Genomic DNA, 19,160 nt, shown 5'->3' with positions numbered 1-19,160 from the left:
AGAACTGTGAAGATAATTAGCATTTGATGATATAGTACGGTAATTCCCAGATATTATACTAATAAGTTATTATGTAGTTAAAAAGTTATTTGTGACCCATTGTGATTCAGACGCAGGTTTCTGGTGATCTGGGTTTTATCCCCAGCTTTTTTGTTCCTGTGTTCACGTCAGTCAAGGCTACATACTGCAGATCTTAACTGAGCAAAACTTTCACTGAAACCAGGAAGAATTTGATCCTTAACTCACCTCAGGTTGCTTATCTATAAAATGGGGGATGATGATACAGTGGGTGAGGTTACAGAGTAGTCTGACTTTTTTTGCCAGTCCATAAAACATCAGTGGCTCTAACAGCACTCCCCAAATTATGGCCCTGATTCAGCAAAGTACTTCAACACCCATATAAAAGGTTACAGCCCTGATAAGCTCCCCCTACTGGCCTCTCTCCAGGCTACTGTACAGGACCCAAACATTAGGTCCTTCATGTTCTTGGCTTGCTGGGCTGGGCAGAGTTTAGGCACTGTTTCTCTGGCTATGGGCCTCTAGGCACACACTCCAGGTGCAGACCCCACATCTGACACCCGTCTTGGAGTGCTTGCTCTCCAGTTGCTCTTGCACTGAAGTTGTGGACCCTCTGATTCCCTTCTCAGGGACTATGCGCCTGTGTAAACACGTAACACAGACTCTCCAGAGGAATTTCTAAACACACACTTTACTCCTAGGGAAACTACAAGAGATAGCAGATCTATAGATCTATATTCGGGTCTTAGTCAGTGTTGTACAGGGAGTCCAGGTTTCTTCTGCACCCCTTTTCCTCCTGCCAAGTCCTGTCTTCTGATTCTGGTCTTTCTTTTCTGGAAAAAAAAAAGACCGCCAGCTTTATAAGCACAGCTTTGGTTATGAGTCCCAGTGTGAGACCTCATGCCCCAGCCTTGGTACATTCACATGCCCTCCAGACAAAGAAAGTTGGCAGGAGAGAGGGGAGCTAATAAGAGACATTAGTAAATTGATGATACTTCCTGGAAGTCCCCATTATCCTGCTAGGACATAGTTAATTACTGATGGTCCTTAATGTCTGTCCCATTCAGGGGTAGATACCCAGGTGCCAGACTCCTTTCCCTTAAAACAAGAAGTATGATAAATGAATACGGTTAAAGACAATCATAAGCGTATAAACATAGAGTTCGTAGCATCACGATGGAATTCAGAAGTGCACATAGACTGGTTCCTAAACTGTCACAGTAAGTGTAATCATGTGTGTAGTTCCATTGACTTCATTGCTTACAGGTCCCAGTTCAACACAGGGAAAATTGTTCTAGCCAGAAATCACTTATACAAATAGGAAGTTAAAGTAACACTTTACCACCTCCTAGGCATGCTGTGAGGCTAAATTACTGAATGTTTGTATATCGCTCTGAAATGCTTAGCGGGGAATTGTAATAGATGTACAAGATGTTAGTATAACAATATCCAAACAATCATGTCTTACAAAGTTTGAACAAAATTATCCCTTCCCATGGTGGGGAAACCTGCAGAAGGGGAAAACTAATGCAATGACATTGGCAACACAGTAGCAGCTGTGCTGCTACACTGTAGACACTTACTACAGTGACAAAAGGGATTTTTCATTGCTGTAGTAAATCCACCTCTCTGAGGGACAGTAGGTAGGTCGATGGAAGAATTCTTACTGGTGCCTACACTGGTGCTTAAGTCAACTTAATTACATCTCACAGGGCATGACATTTTTCACAGCCCTGAGCAATGTAGTTAAGCTGACCTCACTTTGTAGAGTAGACCAAAGTTTCCCCATGTTTCAGGACATGGGGAAACCTAACATCTCTCCCCATGTCTTTAGTAGCAGAGCCCAAGAAAGGGCATGGCTTTGTAATGGTGCTAAGCCCAAGGGTTCATATGGCACCTTAGGTCTAACCACATGGAGTGACTTCTTCCTGGCAGCACAGCTGGCTTAGTAGCTACACTACCATTGGTACCCTAGTCCATGGCTGTGCTCTTTTTCCCTGCTCTAAGTGGATGTGATAGAAACCCCAAACACATGGTGGGGCTGTTGCCAGTTCAGAGGTAGGAAAGCATGAGTCATATAGCTGCTACTTGTAGCCATGCTCTTCAGCCACTTTTGACTAGTGCTTGTGTGCTCTTGCTTCTTTACTACTATTGGGTGTATTAACTTAACTATGTGTATTAGGCACTGTACAGACATATAGGGAGAGGCAGTGCAGTGAAGGGGATCTTAACATCCCGTGCAGACTCATTGAGAGAGATTTGGGGCCCCAGTCATGTTTAGGAGCGCACCCCCCCCCATTTCACTTTATTTATACAGATGTCTTGGGGGAGGAGGGGTTAAGGTTGAGTACAATTGTCCCCTCTTTTCCTGCTCTCATCAGCCCTGATCCTGTGTAATTTTACATTGCCTTGTGTGTCTTTTATTATAGTATCTTTTTAATTTCCCAGCCTTTTTACCTATTATGTGGGTTTGAGTTTGGTTTTGTTATATAATTATATTGGAATGTTACATTATGTTGCATCACTCGATTAAAATTCCTTCTCTCCAATTTTATTTACTTTCTAGAAATTTCTCATTTACCTGCTTTTTTGAAAAAGCAGTAATAACGCTCTGAAGGTATGTAAAAACCTGCACAAGTTATGGAATGCACCATGTTTTGTGGCATCTACATTGCTACAGGGAAACCGGTCATAACTCTTCTAGTCAGACAACTTCTTTGCTGCAGAGTCCCCTGTTATCAATCCCAAACCTTCTGTCAGGAAAAAGCAGCATTAGCTGGTGGCCAGCTATTAAAATAATTCCAGCCACTTTTATAATTATCTCTTCTTTTACGTTCATTTAACATGTGTTTTTTACCTTGTGCTGGTGTGCTGTGCTTTGTAACTGTGATATAAAAAAGCCATTAAGACTTACAAAAGAGAACCATTTATTCTGTATCTGAATGGTGTTAATCAGTTCATTCTATTTTTTGATAGTCTTTGGAACTAATTCCCTACTGGAACAGCCCTAAGATCCTGTGTTACTCAAGTGATTCTACAGTATGTAACATCGCTGTCATGAACGCTGTTTCTAAAATGAATTTGTTACCCTTTCATGCCTATCTGAAATCTATCTTGACAAATATTATAGTTAATGGAGAACTGGGCTCTTTATAGTAATAAATCCATCAGGTAACATTAGGTCTAGCAACTCAAATACCCTACATGTGCCTTGTAACATGCCTATGCTATACATTACTTGGTCTAATAATGAATGCTTAGTTTATAGCTTAATTAGTATTCTTTACAGTCAATAATAGTCAGTGTACCTAACCTTTTCATGGAGCTCTTTACAACCTAGTTTATTTAAATGAATCCTGTTTTATCTGAAAAACCATTCTGATCATATCAGAGTAGATAAAGGAATTGTGCATTATTGTGCTCTGATCTTGCACTATGCCCTGCTTTGCAGTCTGTTGAGAACTGGTAACAGTTCATGAGTTGTTTAATGGAGTGTAAAACAAATCACTTCAGCCTCAGGAATAAAAGTGCATAAATGGCTCACTCTAAAGGTTACTCTCTTAATCTCTGATGTTCCAAGAATTGCCCCTTCTGATAGATGGATTAAGGCCAAGCCTTAAGGGATGTAAACTGAATTATAATCAAGTGAAATCTGGACCGTTTCAGTGCTTGCAGATGTGCTGTATCCTCACCAGTTATCCAATCTAATTTCTTATATAACCTGTTAGTTCATTGCTAACTGTGCCCCATATATGCTTTTTCTGTCCCTCTCTCCCCCTCTTCACTGTGCCTTCAGTACTAAATACTGAGCCAGGATTGCAAAGTGCAAAGCAGCTCAGCAGTGATGAGAGAAAACAAAGGAAGACCTGTTACAACAGCTCACACTCTCATACACAATTCCTTACATTCTTCCGTACTTAAATTGTAGATAATTCTTGGACTGTTGTATAGAGGGTAACAGGCTGACAATGTACTAGATATTTATACATATGAGCGTTCTGAGTGAACAGCAGCATTTATTGAAAGGATTTGAAACTGTTTTGTGTCTAGCTTCTAAGGTAAATGTTCTGCCACTGAATTAAGGATTTCTTGTTAATTCAATGTAGTACAACATTAGCTAGGCACTACTATAATACAGCTACTTAACGCCAGCTGAAAGCATTCAAGTGCAGACACTTACTACAGCAACAAAGGCTTTTTTCCACCACTGTAGTAAATCCACCGCTGTGAGGTAGTAACTAGGTCAACAGAAGAATTCTTCTGTCAAGCTAGTTGCATCTACACTGTCGGGTAGTTTGAGTTAAATTTCATGCCCTCTGCAATGTAGCCAGGTTGACCCAAATTTTAGGTGTAGTCACCTAAAGCCTGCTCTAAATCACATTTTCAAAAGTGACTTTGAGTCACTGAAGGCTAGATCCACAGAGAGATTCAGCTGCCTAACAACCACTCAAAGCTCCTAAACCTAAAATTTAGTCTGTCAAAGCCCCTTGCTCACCTGCCTTCTAATCCAGTAGGAACCTCAGTTGCCACTAATAAAATCTTCTGGCAGCTTAAACATCTGATAGTGGGCATGTGCACAGCTGCCTAAGTCCGGATTCCTGGCTCACACCTAAATCTTGCCTCAAAGTGGGCATTCTCCTGGTGATGCTTCTGCTTCCCAACCCCCTCTCATCCTATAGCCCAGTGGTTAGAGCCATAGGCACCGACTCTGTGGGTGCTCCAGACCTGGAGCACTCACGGGAAAAAAATTAGTGGGCGATTAGCACCCACCAGCAGCCAGCTCTTCCCCCGCCCTGCCAGCACCTCCTGACCACTGATCAACTCCTCCCTCTCCCTCCCGACCACCACGGCATGCAGGAGGCACTGGGGGGATTGGGAGGAGCGGGGACAGGATGCGCTCAGAGGAGGGGGTGGAACTGGGCAGGAAGGGGTAGAGTGGGGTGAGGACTGGGGGAGAGGGCCCAGGGCAGAGCAGGGGCAGGAAGATGTGGGGGCGAGGTGGGGGCTTGTGGGAAGGGTTGGAGTGGGGGTGGGGCTTGGGGCAGAGCAGGGGTTGAGCACCTCCCGGGCGAGGAGGAAGCTGGTGCCTGTGGTTAGAGCACTCACTCAGGATGTGGGAGATTCAACTTCAAATCCCCACTCTGTCTGAGAGGAGCAGAAACTTGAACTCAGGTCTCCAACTTCTCAGGTGAGTGCCCTAACATTGGGCTATTGAATATGCTGGGTTTGGGGTCTGTCTTAGTCTCTCCCCTGTTGAAGCTCTTCCATTTTGCTTAAAATACTTGACTATTCATTGGAGCAGGGACTTGCACCTGACTGTCGCACATCCCAGGGGAATGCTCTAGCCAGTCGGCTATTGGGTAAAAGTGGATATTACCACCACTTCTGCCTCTGTTTTTGTGAGATAGGAGTGACCTGACTCAGGTGCTCAACTCCAGGCGAGGGTTCATAGCTGTGAATCTGAAGTGGAGATACATGCCTCAGTCCGTGAGAGAGGAGGGGCTTAGGTCACACCCCTCTCCACAGCATTTCCTATTGGCTAGCTTAAGTGGCTCCCTGCTCAACTTGCTGGCTTTTTCAGATACATTCTTAGGCACCTAACTCACCTATGCATTGTATGGGGAGCCTGCTTGCCTAACTCAGGCTGAGAATTCCACTAGGCAGCAGGGTGCCTAGAATTAGGCACTGCAGTGACTAATTCAAGTCCCCTTTGTGGATCTAGCACTTAGGTTCCTAAGTCCCATTGGCTTCCAGAGACTTAGGGCTGGTCTACATCGAAAAGTTACATCAGCATAAGTATGTCTCTCAAGGTTGTGAAAAATCCACACGCCTAAGTGACATAGTTATACTGACCTAACCCTTCATGTAGACCACGCTCGGGAGAGCTTCTCCCGCCAACATAGCTACCACCTCTCGGGGAGGTGGATTAACTACACTGACAGGAGAACTCTCTCTGCTTCAGCATTTTAAGTGTAGATTTGCCCTTAGTTAAACCAACCTAACCCCCAGTGTAGACAACACTAGATCAACGGAAAAAAAATTCTGTCAACTTAACTACCACCTCTCGGGAGATAGTATAATAGCACCAATGGGAGAACCCCTGCTGTCAGCATAGGCAGTGTCTACTCTGAGCACTTAGAGTGGCACAGCTGTAGTGTTTCGAGTATCAGCAAGCCTTTAGGTTCCTAAGTACCTGTGTCACTTTTGAAAATGGGACTTAGCCATCTAAGTCTCCAGCCTCACAATGATGAGCAGAGCACTACCTAAATCCTTTTAAGAATCTGGGCCTAAGTAGCCTGCCCACAGTCTGACAGAAAATCACTGACAGACCCAGGATCTGCTGAGAGCTTTAACCCACAAAACATCCTTCTCCTCTGAATGAATAGTTTTCCCACAATCGACAGCCCACATCCCTTCTATTTATGGAACATCTAACTGGCAAAATATTTATGCAGGGGCTGATTTCCTCTCTAGCAATATCTCCCTATAAACAGATAGTATAACCAATCATTTCTACACAGAGAAGCAGAACCCTTTTGCAACTGCATGTGCAAAAAATATAAGGGGTGACTTATGTTTATAAGAATATAAGAAAAAAAATATAAGGAGTGTGGCTACAAATGCACTGTTCAAACAACTGGAAACTGTATTCCTCAATGTGTCCATATAAATGCACTATCTTACTTGATATCAAATTTGACCTGCTCTCATAATGGAAGAAAGGATATAATCTCTCTCTCCTGGGGACAGCATACACTGAAAGCCTGACTAACTGAAAATGGCTGTTCGGTCACTGGAAAGTCATCTTGCAGAGTAAGTGAATACTGCTTAAATTAGATATGCATAGCTCTGTGCACTCCACAATTAAACAATTACATCTTGTGATCACTCGAGGCCCTGAATATGAGTGTATAAGTGGTGGACAGGCCAGCACCAGTGAACCAATGATCTATTCACAGAATGCAAGGGAGAAAAAGCTTATACTCACTGGAAAAAAGGAGACTTCAAGGTGACATAAAATGAGATGCTTTCAAAATTACTCAAGAGACTTTTTTTTTAAATTATCACTGGTCAGTTTATTTATAGGCTTTTCTTTGTTACATCATAGGGTCTGAGCACCTCTCAAACATTAATGAATTCATCTCAAACACCTTCCCTAGAAAGGGAGGCAAAATTGTCCCCATTTCATAGACAAGAAATTGAGGTTCAGAAATTAAGCACCATGTGCAAGGTTACACAACAAGGCTTTGGCAGAGTTGGAAATAAAAATTAGACCTTTTTAAGACTCAGTTTAGTACCTTATTTCTTTGCCTTCTTAATAGGGCAACACATTCAAAAGTTCAGCTATGTAACAACATAACACAAAACTAGAATTAAGCAAAGAACTTAGGCAAAACCTAATAAGCAACTGAGCATGTGATTGAAGCAAGCATACTGAATTTGAGAGAGCCAGGTTTTTCTATGGAGAATGAGGAAAGTGGGGAAAAAGCAGATGGGAATAAACTACATTTAGTACTCAATTTTGAACTCATTGAAGTCACTGGCAAACTCCCATTGACTGCAATGGTGCAAGATCAGGCCTATAATGAAGAAGGAATGCTGGGCTCAGGAGTCTCTCAATTTACACTTGCTGAAAAACCCTATCATAGGATGTAGCCTATGTTTTAATGCTTAGACTTCTGTTATATAAACCATGAAAAGTGAAGAGACATTCACAATTAAATACTGGGTGATATTCTGACCTTACAGGAATCAATTACAAAACTTCCATTGACTGCAATGAGGACAGGATTTCACCCACTGGTTTTAACCTGCCTTCTTGGCCTAAAGTACATGTTGCAAATGTAAAATCAATGAATATTTTAATTACTAAGCACACTGCTTGGCTAATATCAAATCAGCATTTACCAGCAGTTAACCAATGGTGGTATCTGAGGCCAGGTATACATAACAGACTGATATGGTGTGACCGGGATCCCAGGGGACCACACTGAGGTTACTCAATTAGGGTGAACTGCAAAGACGGGGGCAGACAATCCCCAAAGCTGGTGGATATTCCAATACTTAGATTTACCAAACCAGCACAAAACAGCATCTATAATATCTCACTGGTTACCCAGAAGCCAACAACACAGTTCCCTTAAAACAACCCTGCCTTAGGCCTCCACCCAGAAGCCCGAGTCAAATATGAGGATTACTGAAAATCTTATTCATCATATAAGAAAGTTCTACCAATCCCAAAGAATTGGACACATTCCCTCCCAGATTAATGAATATTCCAGATCTTACCCAAATACACGCTTACAGCCAATTCTTATTAACTAAACTATAATTTATTAAAAAAGAAAACAGAGTACTGGTTAAAAGATCAATATACATACAGACATGAGTACAGTTCTAAAATCAAATTCATAGTCGAGACAGTGAGCTTTGTAGTTGCAAAGAGTTCTTTCAGAATTAGCCTGTAGGTTATAGCCCAATGTTCATATTCAGGGTGATCCAGATAGGACTGGAGATCTCAGTCTTATGACTTACGCTTCCCCTGCATGAAGCATCAAGCAGATCTGAGATAAAAAGGATCAGGAATCAAAGGTTTTTATATAGTTCCAGGCCTTTTTTTTTTTTTTTTTTTTTTTGACAGCTCGGAGTCCTTAGGCGAACAATAGGTAATCATGGAGACTCTGAAGTAGACCTGTTTCCTAAGCATCACTGGTAACTAGCTACAGGGATTAACATAAGGCAATTGTCTGTTTTCCACCATTTACAGATGATTTGCTCTACATTTCAAAGACAGATGAATACATTGATATCACTATATCTACAATTCATTTAAGAAACAATATTTCTGAATTAACAGAATACAGCATAGACAGGGTTTGTTTGACTACATTGTTAACCTCTAACAAGATATGAGTACACACATACAATTAGTATCACCTCTAATTTCTAACAATATAGGTTTGCATTTCAAATTTCTAACCTATCTACCATGGAATGGCCCTAATTACCATTCATATACTTTTCTAACATGTCTCTAAAGGTTGGATCTGGGCCATTTATCCTGCACAATGTTTGAACCTTTCTGGCCATGTGTCACATTTTGTATAGGATTAATTGCAATTATATAACAGTGGTAGCAACAGTGATTTGTATGGTCATATTCTAATCAGATAACGTCACATATGGGTATAACTATATCACTCAGGGGTGTGAAAAATCCACACCCCTGGGCAATGTAGTAATACCAATCTAACCTCCCCCTCTATAGACAGCATTATGCCAGCAGGAGAGCTTCTCCTGCTGACATAACTACCGCTTCTTGGGGAGGTGGATTAACTACAAAGTTAAGAGTGTCTTCACTTAAGTGCTACAGCAGTGCAACTGCACTGGTGCAGCTGTGCCGCTGTATGTGAAGACTAGTCCTGATGTCATTCCCTATTCTAAATACAGGGAAATACTGTGGAATCCCAGGTGTCAATGTCCGGCAAATGTTTGCTTTTTAAGCTGCCTATGTAATGACCCTGATCATCCATTTATCAACAGCGTGTGAACACAGGACAACAAAGGATAGATCTCTGTCACTTGAGCTAATGGAGTAACTCCATTGCAGCAGCAGTAGTAGGTTAGCATCCTGTATGTAGGCTAGTCTTTCCCACATTGCATGCCTGTTAAATCTAGGCAAGTCAAAAGTTAGAGGTATAAAGGATGCAGCTTGCACTTAATTTTGCTCATTTGTGTCACAGCAGACGATAACCAGGGATCAAAGTGGTTTACAATCTGTGCCAAGGGAAGAAACCACACTTCAGGCTCACCATTCCTCTTCACCTCACAGTACTTTTAATACCCTTGTAGTAATGTAGTATTGGTTGTGACTTTTGTTCTCATACTCCAGTGGTTCATCTAACAAGAGGAATGTAGCATAAAGACACCTTGCTGTACATAGCAAAACTAAGTGTGTCTCTTGTCTCCTTTTGTGTATGTAACAAATTTTTGGCATGTGCCCCTGGAAACATCCATGCTTCCATGCATATCACCCTGCCAAATACTGGTTGCTAGTGACTTGATCTGGGCTCAGGCTGATCTAGAAATTATTCTGAAAACAAAACCAATAAGAGAGATGAAATGTAGCAGAAAGCAAAAGTGCCAGTGTTACCTAAATAACAAAACCAGGCAGAGCTGGCTCTTTCGATGCTGTAAAGTACCAATACTGATGCCCTTCATAATACCCAAGCATTTGTTTTATAGCACACTCCAAATGAATAAACTGAAGAAATGAACATAACCAGATCAAATTAGCAACAGACATGCGGTATACCCATTTTGCCCAGGAAAATATACAGCTGATGGGAGATTAATCTTGATCTACATTCCCAGGCTACAGTCTGCTGCTAGACTAAACCTCATCAACATCTTCGTTACAATCATCTTCTGTAATTTTTGCTACTACTGCTACACTTCTTTGGCTTTGAGATGTTTTTATTATTTCCACTTCTGTGCTTGACCCTGCTGCCTCTTCTGCTTTAATTGAGGAATTAAAGGAGTTAGAGTAGGGACATCTTAATTTTTTTTGGCTCCTCATTTTCAACTGATCTCCCTTTTCATGCTGTGGAATCTCACTCTTATATTCCCTCAAAACTTAATATCAACATTAGTTCTAAAAAGATACAAAGAAAAAAACAGGGACCTAAGTATACAGGGTGGGGAAAGATTCTACATAGATTCCAAGGCCAGAAGGGACCACAGACCATCTAACTTGGTACTGCGTGATGTTGATTTAAAAAATTAGAAAGGTATAAAATTAAGAGGGTACACATTACATGGATTAAAAACTGGCTAACTGATAGGTCTCAAAATGTAATGGGGAAATGTCATTGAATGGGCTTGTTTCCAGGGGGGTCCTGCAGGGATCAGTTCTTGGCACTACGCTATTTAACATTTATCTATGATCTGGCAGAGAACATAAAATCGTAACTGATAAAGTTTGCAGATGACTCAAAAATTGAGGGAGTTGTAAATATTGAAGAGGACAGGTCACTGATACAGAGCGATCTAGATCGCATGGTAAACTGGGTGCAAGCAAACAGTTGAGCTAAATGTAAATGTAAATGTGTGCATTTGGGGACAAAGAATGTAGGCCATACTTCCAAGATGGGGGACTCTATGATGGGAAACAGTGACTCTGAAAAAGATTTGGGGATCGTGGTGGATAATCAGACGAACGTGAGCTCCTAGTGTGACTCTGTGGCCAAAAGAGCTAATGAGATCCTGGGATGTATAAAAAGGGGAATCTCAAGTAGGAACAGAGAGGTTATTTTACTTTTGTATTTGGCACTGGTGCAACCACTGCTGGAATACAGTTTCCAGTTCTGGTGCCTACCATTCAAGAAGGATATTGATAAATTGTAGAGGGTTCAGAGAAAAGCCACAAGACTGATTAAAGGATTAGAACACCTGCCTTATAGTGATAGACCCAAGGAGCTCAATCTATTTAGCTTAACAAAGAGAAGATTAAGAGATGACTTGATCACAGTCTAAATATTTGTTCACCATGTAGGTATTTATAATAATGGGCTCTTCAATCTAGCAGACAAAGGTATATCACAATACAATGACTGGAAGTTGAACCTAGGCAAATTCAGACTGGAAATAAGGTGTAAACTTTTAATGCTGAAAGTAATTAACCATTGGAACAATTTGGGAAGGGTTGTGATGGATTCTTCATCAATGCCCTTTTGTAAAATATGCTCCAGGGATTACTTGGGGGAAATTACATAGCCTGTGCTATACTGGAGGTCAAGCTAGGTGATCACAGTGGTCCCTTCTGGGTTTAGAATTTATTAATCTAGTCTAACCATCTACAGAACATAAGCCATGGAATGTCCCTGAAATAAGCCTGTTTGAACTAGCATATCTTTTAGAAAAGCATCCAGTCTTGATTTAAATATTGCCAGTGAGGAAGATTCCATAAGTTATTTCCAAAACTTGGCTGCTTTTAACATTCCAAACAGCCACTCTAACAATAAGTGGCTAAGCACTGGGATAAGTGGTTAAGTACTGGACTAAATTGCCTAGGGAGGTTGTGTAATCTCCATCACTGGAGAGCAGGTTAGAGAAACACCTGTCAGGGGTGGTCTAGATCCTTGGTTTTCAAACTTTTTTTCTGGCGACCCAGTTGAAGAAAATTGTTAATGCCCATGACCCAACAGAGCTGGGGATAAGAGGTTTGGGGTGTGGAAGGGGTTCAGGGTTGGGGCAGAAGGTTGGGGTGCGGTGGTGAGGGCTGCAGGGTGGGGCTGGGAATGAGGGGTTCAGGGTGGGGAGGGGGCTCTGGGCTGGGGCAGGGGGTTGCGGTGTGGGAGGGGGGCAGGGCTCTGGGTTGGGGGTGCAGGCTCCTGGGTGGGGCTGGGGATGAGGAGTTTGGGGGGGCAGGAAGGGGCTCCAGGTTTGGAGGGGCTCAGGGCTGGGGCAGAGGATTGGGGTGCAGGCTTACCTCAGGCGGCTCCTGGTCAGCAGTGCAGTGGGGGTGCTAAGGTAGGCTTCCTGCCTGTCCTGGCACTGTGGACCATACTGTGCCCTGGAAGCGGCCAGCAGCAGGTCCGGCTCCTAGGTGGAGGCGCGCAAGTGGCTCCATGTGGCTCTCGCCTACAGGCACCAGCCCCCCCAGCTCCCATTGACCAGGAACCAGCCAATGGGAGTGTGGAGCCAGTGCTTGGGGCGGAGGCAGTGCGTGGAGCCCCATAGTGCTCCCGCCTAGGAGCAAGACCTGCTGCTGGCCACTTCTGACACCTCGCTGCTCCCCAGAAGTGCCAACCCAGTGCCTTACATTCCACGACCCAGTACTGGGTTGAGACCCGCAGTTTGAAAACCACTGGTCTAGATAATACTTAGTCCTGCCATAAGTGCAGGGGACTGGACTAGATGACCTCTCAAGGTCCCTTCCAGTCCTATGATTCTATGAATAAATAAAATCCACCATAAAAATATTTCTTACTTTCCCCAAGAAAACACTGTGCAGTTATACCATGTTATCAGAAAGTGTATGATGTATATGGGGTCAGGTAATTAAAGGCTGCAGCCCAAGGCATACACACAAAGGTGCAAGTTAAAGTTGCACATATGCAGTCTTAGCTGTTGTCTTTCCAGACTTTTAGTGCTTAAATGGCCAGCTTTAAGGAGTGTTATGTATAGGATTTCCTAGACTTAAAAAAGAAAGAAAGAAAAACTTATAAAAAGGAGCGGAGATTTAAAAGCTTTTGCTGGCTTGCCAATCATCCTGGAACTAGGCACATCCAGAACATGCTGTCCCAAGCATCTGGGTAGAGCCACAAGGTATAGCTGTTCTTCAGTGCACTTTAGGAAGTTAGTGAGACAGAGCCCCTTTCCTATAAAGCTTCAGAGCTATGCTGCTCCTTAGGTGCCTCAGAACGGAAAGCAGCCGGGAGCCTTCCCTTAACACCTTATTGCCTTACAAGTTATTCTGGGCTTGCAGATCCCTTGCCTCAACTCAGCACACATTACAAAATGCTCAGGAACCCCCCTTTGCCTGAAACTTCCAGTATGCAGCTAAGTTACCAGTGCAAGCTCAGTGTAGTTTTCCTTAGCTGTACACTTTACCAGCTTAAGGACAATCTCTGTTAAAGGGTAGAGTGCATCAGCAATGTGCCATTTTCAAAGGGGCATCATAATTCAGTAAATCAAAACCATTTTTCACGAAGTCATGGTCGGACTGGGGCAGAGAATAAGGGAACTATAGCTAACTTCTTGACAACCGCCATACACCCCTCACCCACCGCACATACTCTACTCTGACCTCCGGACGCTGAACTCAGCAAAGAATCCAGTTCCTGCTTTCTGTAGGTGGATGAATGAAAGGAAAGTGAGACTTAACAGGTATTTGTTACTTGAAATAGGAGCTCCATCAAGCTTCCTGGAATGGTGATGACATGCCACTCTCTATTGTGTGGAAGGTGCAGTGCAATATAGAAGATTTGAGCAATAACACCACCATGAGAAATCACTAATGAGAAAACAGGAGATGTGTGAAAAGCTTGGGGAAACTCACCCAGTGAGTGAACACACACTCTCACGCTCTTTTCTCCAAGGTTCTGAGCCTCGAGAGAAATTTAATTAAAGTCAGTGGTGAGCGCGCCAAGAAAACACTTAAAACTTAAAACGTGCTGGGTTTGTTCTGGACTTGCAAAGTCTCTGTCTCCAAGTCCATCTCTCTCTCTCCTTTCTCTTATTTAAATTTTAATTGAAAAAACATTTTGCTATTATTGCTGTCACGGAAACATCAGCTCCTCTTGCAGTTCAGTCTTTTTATTAAAATTTGGGTCCAGCTAAGGATCTCATTGTCCTCCAACCATCTCCCTCGACTTGTACTTCTGACCGCCAGAAGCAGGTCTTCTTAAGGGTAGGGTGGTCCAGTCTGATATCCCTCTCCAGCATCCGGTGTAAAACTTTAGGGGATAACTAAAACCCTTTTTCCACTTCAGGTTGCAGACAGGCAGACTACTTTGCCACTAAGTTCAGTTGGGTCATATCTCCTGCGGGTGGGTCAGTGACTCACAGTGGTGTGGAGAGACTCCATAAATCCTGGTGATATGCCCTGTAAAACTTTAAAAGATGCCCAAAAATACAGTACTGTGAAAAGCCAACGGTAAACATTCTACTGTTCCTAGGAGACAAGAGGGCAGATCACTAGTCATCTAAAATTTGACCCGACAGATTATGCACTGTAGGGAACAAGGGATGACCGTGGTAACCTACAAAATCTCTTTCTCCTATAATTTCTTGACGTGCTGGTAACTGTCCAGTACATTTTAGTTCACATAAGCCACATGGAGTGTCTGATGCAGTACAGCAATACTGGGCTACAGCAACAGGATAGAAAAATATTCACATAAGAGGGAAAAAATGCTGTCACCATAAGAAGGAAAGAAATGGGTGATAATATGAGACGGTTCTAAAGATCTGTTGCTTTTGAGGCCTCATTGGGATCTGCTAGTATAAACTTCGATCAGAAAACATTATCCTAGCTGTTATGATGCTGCAGTATATGTATGCAGAGTAGGGATATCAAACCACTCTCTTATTGCTTGTAGAGTGGTAGAAATATCAGTGTAACAAACCCTCTTTGATGTCCATGCAACGTGAATGGTTTTGAAAGAATGTGTTATCTGGCGTAGTAGGAAGGCAGTCGGTTTGATGTGCTTTGCTTCGGGCTCAGTGAGCATGGGGTCAGGATGACAGCTGCCTAGGGTAAGGCAGAATTTCAGTCCATGAGCAATACAAAAAGGAAAACTCCAGGGCAACAGTATTGTCAGAATTCATAGCACAGCCAGGTGAGGCACAGCAGTTTCAGCTCATGTGGATTCCCACTCCAGTAAATTTCTCTTTGAGACTGGAGTCTGAAGGAAGTCAGAGGCTCCAAGGAGAGCTTGGGTGTATTTAGCACAAGTGTGCAGCAATTGGGAAGATCTTTTGTGAAAACTGATGCACCATTTTTCACCAATTCATTTCATCTGATGTTTGCATGGAGCACCCAGTGGAAAATCACACTTTTTGTCCCCTGGCACAGCGCCCAAGAATGTGCAACAGTTGAAACACTGCCTGGCCCCTTCCATGAGTGGAAGAGGGCATGCATCTGCCAGCAGGAGTGAATGACCCACTAATTGATCCACATCTCTGTGCATGACAGAGGCACTTTTATCCCCATTTTAGAGGAGGAAAACTGAAGCACAGAGTGGTGGAGTGAGTTGCCTAAAGCTAAACAGCCAGAGCTGGCAGTAGAGCTTTGGAGTTCCTGGTGCCCAGTTCTATGCTCAGACCACTAGTGCATGCAGCCTTTCTGGGAAAGGGTTGCAAACCTCAGCAACATTTTAGGCTGAGTTTTGGGAGGTTGCAATAAAATCCATAACTAGAGAAGTTTCACCTGGCTTTGGATTTAGTTATAAAAGATTTGCATAGCTCTAACTATGTACAGCAAGCTGCATCCTTAGGATAATTACAAGGAAAAATAAAACGATGGCAGAAATTATTTAAAAGCTGTGAGCTACAAGAGGGATAGAATCATGCTGTGGTCTCATTAGCTAAAATGACTGAAGAATCTTTATATTCCTGGGCAACAGTTAAGAAAATATTTGGATAGAGAAGTGTGGGGGGGCGGGGAAGGTGAAGAAAACACTTTAGGAAGTGTTTTATATATTCTAAGCTCTTAATTACTGCTGTTTGATAGTAATAGAGTCATGGCAGTGTAATCAATCATGGTCTGTGGGTGATAAGAACTGCTCAATTAAACTAGAAAAGGGCAGTATTAATTCAGAGGGCTCTCTTTAGGGAAACAGATTCCAAGGAAAGAGCGAAAGAGATGAAATTATGTCAGTACCACTTTCTCTTAAGAGATGGGATTCCATCAAAATGCAGGGCTAAGTGGCCCGTTAGATGTGAGATTAAAGAAAAGATGTCAAAGAGAAAAACGGGCACTATCAGCTATATGTTGGTTTTATTTTTTTAATGGTTTGTCAATGGCATTTGGCTACTGGGTTCTTCTCTGTTTACACGTAGAACAAGTATAGCGTGGGCAGCTGCAGTGAAAGCTTCTCTATGCTGCTCCCACAATGTGCTTCAGCCTCAAACTGAGAGGGTAGTTCTGTTTCCATGGCCACTTCCTTTTGTGGCCTCTTTCCTGGGATTGCCAAGAGCACTGTCCTTTGTGGTGATGTCATGTTTACCTGGAACTGGACCGAGATCACCAAACCCATTTCACAAAAGCCTGCAAAGAGAGTAAGTGACCTGGAACCAGTGACCCACTGAGGGGGAAAGGCTTGTTCTCTCCTTACAATGCTCTGAGCCATCTAGTTTCTCTTGAATATTGTTTAAATGCAATTTATTATTGCTACAGAAATACTTCTACTGGGGAAAATAAGAGACTGAATTATGCCTGCTATAAATTCACAGGTCAAGTATAGTGCAAGCCAGAAGAGTTCATTGCTGTCTTTTGAGTGACACCGTCACCAACCCCGTAGGGCAGGGAGATTCCACTTTCATACTAGCCACACCCCAGTTTTTGAACAGATTTTTTTTAAAGGTAAATTAGAAAATAAAGCACATTCATTATGGCTGTATTATTCTCATCATATTACACAGTACCCAAACAATTATGATGGTCATAAGGAAAATAAGAGAATGAGAAGAACCTTAATAATAGATCATCCTTTCAAAACTTTCTTTAGTGCAGCACAAACACTTTGAGCAAGATGTGGAATCATCATATCCTCTAAAAGAGTTAAATCAATGGCAAAGACCCATTTAAACACACATCAGCCACTGACTACAATATACTTACAGACTGATGGATAGTCAATCGTTTCTTATACATCATCTTGATAACAGTCATTTGATCAGATGCTCAGCTGGTGTAACTGGCATAGCTCCATTGACAATAATGAAGCTATGCCAATTTATACCAGCTGGAGCTTTGGCTCTATCAGTACAAATCTGCAAACTTTTTTTGCTGAGGGGAAGAGAGAGAGGGGGGTCCAAAACAATCATGAAAACAGCAAGATGTATGCAAAATCCATTTAGTTTGTATATTCAGCGCAGGAACCAATTATCCACTGCTTTGCACCTTCTGCAAACATGGTATAGAATACTACCCAGTCAGAATGGTACCATTTATTTTAACCTGACCTTACACAGATGCATAGCAGTAAGGAATCAAGTGTCTTGTTTTCGTTCTTGTCTATAAAATACCTAGCACACTGGTGGGATCATGCAAATAACTGATAAGAAAAAATATATAAGAAGCAACTATCAGCAGAGAGTAACGAAAACCTTGGGCTGAACTTCAAGCAGTGACACTAGTCACTTGAGAGAGATGTAGGATTTAGCCTGAGATGGATAAATTATTAGGATTTCTTAGCTCCATGTTAAATAGGAATTGTTTACAAGGAAATGTGACATTCCCCAAGATACAATCTGGACAGTTGGACAGCTGTGTCCCCTCAACTCTCCAATTGGGGTGCCTTTTACACTGCTTTGCTGTGAGAACAACCACTTCTGGTCCATTTACACACAGCCTCTCACATGCAAAAATCACTCTCAGCTAGATTATATGAATGCTTCTAGCCAGTCACTCCTGAATTATATTGTAGAATGACACTAGCAAATTCCTAATCCCAGACTTGTCCCCAGAAATGTGCATCTTGCACGGCACAGCTCTTTCCTTCTGTGCAGTACAGGCTCATAGAAAGTTCATCATTTCATTAATGGAAAATTATATGAACAAATCCTGTTATCTCAGATGAAGGTTCCAGACACTTCAATCCAAACACACTGATTTAGATAAAATAAGTTTATTAACTACAGAAAGACAGATTTTACGTGATTACAAGTAATGAGGCATAAAAGTAAGAATTAGTTACAACTAAATAAAAGGTAAAATGCAAACTAATATCCAATTTAACAAACCAAGTGAATTTAAAAGGTTTTTCTCACCACATTATCATAACCCCCTGCCTAGATTTTTCAGCCAGGTCCCCTCCCTCAGTTCAATGATGCTCCTTTTGTCTTTCAAACATTGTTGATGCCATGAATAGAGATGAGGGGAGAGAGGTGATTTGTGTTTTCTGTTCTCTCTTATAGTATTTCTCTTATTTGAGAATCATCTCCAGCTGGGATTCAGGCGACAGCAAGTCTGTAAATTCAGGCGACAGCAAGTCTGCCAAGATGTAAATTTCTCGCTCACACCTTTCTTCATGCCCCGGTGTCTGTCCAGTTGATTTTGTTGACACCTGGCTGAGGTGATGGCTAACCTTTTGTCTCTGAATAACTGGTTTGTTCTGTTTTTCTAAACTTGGAGCAAGTCTCAGCAATGTCATATAATAGAGTCTTATAACTATACATACAATGTTGCTATACACATTTTACCAGGATAATAATGTTCAGTACATTATGAGTTTTCAAATGATACCTCAAAAGGCACACTTTATAGAAAATGTATCATAGTCTTGTAAAAGTTGTGAACCTAAGGAAACAAAATAAATTAGAATTTGCTAGATGATTACACTTATTATAGGGCATAAATAATGGTCTCTACATAATGGCAGCAATCAGATTAATTAATGATGGAGAAATGATTG

The sequence above is a fragment of the Trachemys scripta genome, chromosome 3 (assembly GCF_013100865.1).
Source record: "Trachemys scripta elegans isolate TJP31775 chromosome 3, CAS_Tse_1.0, whole genome shotgun sequence".
Lineage (NCBI taxonomy): Eukaryota > Metazoa > Chordata > Testudines > Emydidae > Trachemys > Trachemys scripta.
Note: the sequence above shows the minus strand (reverse complement) of the source record.